Source organism: Crocuta crocuta, unplaced genomic scaffold (assembly GCF_008692635.1).
Source record: "Crocuta crocuta isolate KB4526 unplaced genomic scaffold, BGI_CrCroc_1.0 scaffold549, whole genome shotgun sequence".
In the NCBI taxonomy this organism is placed as follows: Eukaryota; Metazoa; Chordata; class Mammalia; order Carnivora; family Hyaenidae; genus Crocuta; species Crocuta crocuta.
In genome coordinates, this window is record NW_027529169.1 from 1,360,609 (window position 1) to 1,366,477 (window position 5,869).

The window sequence follows — 5,869 nt, forward strand, 5'->3', positions numbered from 1 at the left end:
CGGCTGCGGGGGGGGGTTGGGGGGGGAGGCTTTGCAGTGGCCTCTGAATCTGGAAGGGGGAGCTGGGTTAGGGTTGCCCCGCTGGGCAGAGGGCAGGCAGGCCCAGGAAGGCTGTGGGTGGGGAGAGGGAGGGCCACAGGGAAGGCCCCCTGCTTGGGTGTGGAATCTGGGCCTGGGGAGTCCAAGCTTGGAGGCCTGGGTCCAGGATCCAGTGGGCTACCCTCCTGGTTTCCTAAGTGGGCACTTCCCCCTCTCAGGGCCTCTGTCAGTAGCCTGGATAGGTCTGGGGAGGGGGGGGGGCAGCGATGCTATGTGACTTTGAATTTTCCTTCTTAATTCCTGGGAGCTTTGAGATGAAAAACGTCAGATGTCATCATTGGGGAAGGGGACTGGAGAATGGCCTGGAATGCTGAGGTGGGAGGGAGGAAGAAAGCTGCTTTCTCCCTGACTTCTGGCTTGATCACAGTTGGACTGAAAGGAGAGTTGGAGGTTGGATGGGGGTTATGGCTATGCCCCTACCCCCCAATTCTCTGATCCTTTAACAACTGTGTTTATTTCTCTCCACCATTTCCCCATCTCCCCCCACCCATACACACATACTTTGTACATTTTAGTTAGGCTTGTGCTAGAACAGTCTTTTTGGGGAAATGGGGTGTCCCCTCTCCCTTCTCTATGTCAGCTATTTTTCCCTTGCCTGTGAGTCACTGGTTCAAGTCTTGCCCAAGCTTTGAGCTAGGATCATGGGGTTGGACTGGGCTGGGCCCCTATTTGAGGAGGGTGGTATCTCATCCCTTCTCGTCATTTTGATCCATCTTACCAGGGAAAAACCTGGACCCAGTACCATCATGCACCCTCCTCCATCTTCTAAGTTTTGCCAGGTTAGGATTGGGAAAGTTTTTCTCCGAAACCAAATTATTTCTCCCTCCCCTCCCCTCTCCCCAACTTGCTTCATTTAGAGAAGAGAGGTTAGGGGATCAGGAAGAAACTGTGCCCCAAAAGACAGTATTTTCAGTAGCTCCCAGTTATGTTGACTGTCTGTTCCCTTCTCTGCCACTACCTCAGTTATCTGCCCAAGAGGAGAAAAGAGGCTTTCTCCTGAATATTCTCTAGACCAGTGCTCAGAGCAACCCTAGCCCCAGACTTCCTTGTTATACATGTTCTTTCCTCTTTTTCTCAACCCTGTGAGGTGGGAGGGGAAACTAAGGCAGAGAGGTTTGGGTGCATGACTTCTAGGAGGAATGGAAAAAAAAATTTTAAGACAGAAAGAGAGACCCATCAGAAGTCCCACGATAGGAGGATGGAGTTAGGAAGAAGCAAGAGGAGCCTCTTTGGAGAGCAGAAAAGGTCCCCAGCCCATACGGGAATGGCACCAGGTTGCTTCACCCCCAGACTTCTAAGGTGGTTCCATTTCCCACACTACAGGTCGGTTGGTGGTGAGTGGCAGTGGGGGAGACTGGACATGTTCTCCTTAACTGTCTCCCTATCCTTTCTTAAAATTTCCACCAAGCCCACATCTGTAACCCAGCTCAAACCAAACTGTATCCAAAGCCCCAGAAAGAAGACCACTCCCCAGACACACTCTACTGCTCTTACCTTGGGAATGAAATATGAATCAGTGGTTCTACCCTACTCTGAAGGAGGGGAAAGGGGGATTGCACAGACCTGTAAGGCCAGTGCTACCCGGGGCAGCCCAGAGGATTCTCTTATCTCTACCCCTGTCCTCATGCCTTGGGCCCACTGACTTCTTTTTCCAAAGAAGGAAACCTTTTGACCCCAGATACCTAACTTAGTGTCTAAACTTTCTCTCTGCCGCTATTGCAGGCCTTGCTGCTCTCCCTCTAGGGGAGCAACCCTAGGAGTCTTCCCCTCTTCTGCCTTGCCTGCTACACCTGAACTCACCCCGGGGTCCCCTTCTCTTTGGGGGAGCAATGTCACCCCTGCTAGTAAACAGAATGGAGTGTACTTGCTATCAGAGAGGATAAGGAAATAGATGAGGTGGGGAATGGGAAACCGGGTCATTGAGGACCCTGCTGAGATTAGGAACATTTTGTAGTGGGGATGGCAGCCCCAGGCAGATATGGCTCAGGGAAGGCTGACTGCCTCCCTCTCTCCACGCCCCTTTCCACACACGCCCTTGAGCCAGTTGTATTACCAGTTATCAGACAAGCTGGACAGTTGAAGTGAGTTATGAGGCTGAGGTGTTTGCCTTTTGGCTCTCTGAGAGAAGGTTCCAAACTCCTTTTTTCCCCAGTCAGACTCCAGTCCTTGAACATCTCCCCTTCCCCTGGGAGGAATATTTTGATGTTAGAGGCTGCTTTTCTTCCAATCTTGCTCCCCCTTCCTGCATTTTCTCCGTATATGTATATATATATATATTTTTTCCCCCCCCACCTCTCCACTGTCACTGAACCTCTCTTAAGGACATCAGCTGGGGTCCTGGCTAGAGCCAGATCCTGTCCAAATCCCCCCAACACTTCAAAACTCCTTCCTTTAGGAAGCCCTTCTTTACTCAAGTCAAACTTTCTTTCCTCCTGCTGTGCTTTCAGCTTTTGCACATCAGAACCCCAAGCCTAGGGCATATTGCCCCTCAGTTGTCTCTTGTCAGGGTCCCCCCACTCTGTGGACTCTCTGGCATTCAAGCCTTCTGGCTCTGCATGGCGGGTTCACTGCCCTTGGGGAATCTGGGTGCAGCTGATTGGGGCAATGCAAGGGTCCTTGACCTGGTGGAGCTGGGTGCCTGTGTGAGCATTTGGAGAACTTAGTTCCACCCCACTGTGTTTAGTCCCAGATTTCAGCCCAGTTAGCAGGATCCTGCATTGTTTGGGGAAGGAAGCAGTTGGCTTTGGAGTGCTTCCGGTGCAGTGGCCCCAGGCAGTAGTGTAAAAACTCCCCAGGATAGTGGGGGGGGGGGTGTTGAGGTGTTTGTCCCTCTTGCTCCCTCGGGGGAGATGAGAGTCTCTCCCAGGCCTTGGCTTCCCTGGTTGAAGAGCTCCAGTCTTCTTCCCCTACCTCCCTATTCTGTGGGAATACCCTAACTCTTGTCTGGGTATCCCTTGGGGCAGACACTGCTACGGCAGCGACTCTGTCTCCGTAAGTCAGGATATATGCTGCCCCCACCCTACTCTGAGTCTCGGGGGCTTGTTTTTTCTGGGTTCATCCCAAGACAACTGTGCCATTATCTTGGCAACCTCTGGCCTGAGACCCCTTCCTGTCTATTTTTCCTCTGTCCGCTGTCATTGGTGTGTGCTCTCTCGGCCTCTCTGAACCTCTGTGTCTCATCCTTCTGGTTCATCTCTGTCTGGTTGTCCACCCTTTGTGGCATTCTCTGTCTATCTCTTTTAGTCTCCATTGCTTGATTTGTCTCTGCCTGTCTCCATCCGCCTCCATCCAGGCCTGTTGGTGTCCTCAAAACTCCCCGGGAACACACATCTCTCCTGGGCTTTCCCACATGCTCTGTTTCCCACCTCGCCATTTTGGAAGTGTTCTTCCCCTCGCAGGTCAGAGTTGGAATGTCCAGTTCTATAGTTCCCCCTACACTTTCCTCCAAATCTCTCTCTCGTTTTCCCCCTCCACTACTTTTAGGAATGGATTTGGGAGAGAATGTTTCTAGAGGAAGGGACTTGATACCCTTTGTGAGCTGAGTTAACAGGGGAAAGGAGATATTTCAGAAGGAAAGGGGGAAGTTAGACTTCTGGCAGGACTTCCTCATGACCTGAGAACTGGAGAAAGGTGTGGGGAACAGGTCAGGAGCTTAGAGCTTCTCCTGCTGAGCATAAGCCATGTGTGTGTGCTGGGGGGTAGGTGGAGAGGGCTTATAAAGGCTTGGTGAGAGATATGATGACCTCTGGAGGCATTCGAGGGGTTGAATTTTGCCTGTGGGGAAAGGAAAAGATGGTAGGGAGGTCACTGGTCAGGCTAATGTCCTGCTGAGTCAATATTGACTCAGGATGGAGAGAGAGACCCTTCCCCTCCCCTGGCAGTCCGTCTGTACGTCTGTCCAGGCCGCAAAGCAGAGGCCCAGACTCAGGAATGACAAAAATGTGTCTGAGCCTCACTGAGCTGCGGGAAGGAGCCACCGGGTAACACCCAAAATACATAAAATTCAGTGAAAAGCTCTCGGTTTGGGTCTGGGAGGCCCTGCTGCCCCACCCCCCTATGTTTGAAAGTTTAGATTCCTGCAGGCTCTGCCCCCCAGCCCCTGGCCACGCTGGGCTTCTCTGTTCCCTTAGATATCTCATGTGGTTCCCTTTAGAAAATATCCGCCGGCTAACACAGCCTATCTCTCTCTGCTGTGTCTGCTCATGAAAAGGGCCTCAAGGGTCTCCTTCATGCTTTCCTGGCCTCAAGTCTCCTGGTCTTTTAGGAAGCGCCATCCGAGGTCGTAGCTCCCTGCCTCGCCCTCCTTGCCCCCTAGGGTTTCAATGGATGGGTCTCCTCCTCTGGAGAAGACTCCCTCAGGATTTGTTCTTTTCTGTCATCCTCTCTTCTCTGGCCAGGCACTCTCGCCCCACTTCCCCACCCCACCCCCAAGGTCCCAGAATGGGACAGAGGACAACAGCCAAGGCTCAAGCAGGGCAGTGGGGTCCGTGTTGTGTCTGGACACACACACAAGCCTACACCTCCTGTCCTGGCTCCAGCTTGGTGGCCCTGGGGGCCATGGCTGGGCTGGGTGCCTGGGTTTGAGGGGGGGCAGGGGTGTTGGCCAGAGTTAGCATGGCGGTCACATTCATCTCCAGGCAAAGCTGAGAACAGACGGCCCCTGTGTCCTGGCGTTCTTGCTGCAACCTCACTCACTCTCCTCCCTCTCCAGTCCTCTCCTCCTTCTCCTCCTTCCTCTGTCTTCCCTCTCTGTTCTGTTCTTGTCCCTCTCCGCCTCCTCCACCACCCCCTCCTCTCTGAGGAGCCCTGAAGGTCACTGCCACCCCCTATAATCTCTTTCCCATTCCTAGTGCCAGAGGACCAAAATATTCTCCCTGCCGGTTCCTTTTCTTCATCTTTTTTCATCTGGCTCCATCCTCATGGTCAGTGAGGAAACCACCTGTTCAGTTACTCTTCGCTCTGTGCCTCAGTTTCCTCATCTGTACGATGGAGATTGCAACGGTATACCCACCTCCCAGGGTTTCGAGGGTCTAAATGAATTAACATGAACAAAGTGTTTCAGGTTTGAAAAGTGTTAGTTAGCTCCTATTATTAGGAAGCCCCAGTTCTCATGAGGGGTGGGAGGCAGGGGAAGCTAGTGGTTGCTCCTGAACATAGGCCGTGTTGTTCCCTCACCTAAGCAGCAGGCCACAAAGATGGGTTTTGTGGGTGCTAGTGTCAGATGCAGAAGGCTCAGCTGAGGGGAGTGGGGTTGGCTGGCAGTTCTAAGCAGATTACAAGTGCCCTACCCCACCCCCACTGCAGCTCCCTCCCACCTCAGAGGGAGGCTTCTCTTGGCTATGTAGACTGCCCCAAAGTAGGTTATTTGTTTCTTTCCTCCCCAGTCCCCCTGAAGGAAATCAAAGACAGGCCTCAGCCTTCAAACTCCAGATTCCTGGGGCTTTCTCCACCATCCCTGACAGGAAGGAAGTACTTTCACATATCTGTCCAAGATCCTTGTGCTGCCTGGTCCCTTGGGAGCAGTGCAGCACCCCCAGGTCCCTCTGCCCCAGGCCCGAAGAGGTTCTGCAATGGGACAGGGGCCCTGGGTGCTCCTCTTCCTTTCCCTTCCCCATCCCCCATCCTCCCCCTCCACAAGAGCACATCTGGTTTGTGAATCTCTCTCATTCCAGCTTTCTGAGTTTGCCAGCTGCTGTTTCCTCTGCGGAGTTCAGGCCAAAAATGGGGGTGGGGACAGCTTGGGGGGGGGGCAAAGTGAGGGGAAATGGAG

General features: G+C 53.1%; 1 protein-coding gene across 1 annotated transcript in view; it reads left to right on the forward strand.

The window, feature by feature from the left end:
* LRP1 (LDL receptor related protein 1) overlaps positions 1 to 5,869 on the forward strand; it is an 81,006-nt gene that overhangs the window by 749 nt on the left and 74,388 nt on the right. The window lies entirely within an intron of this gene.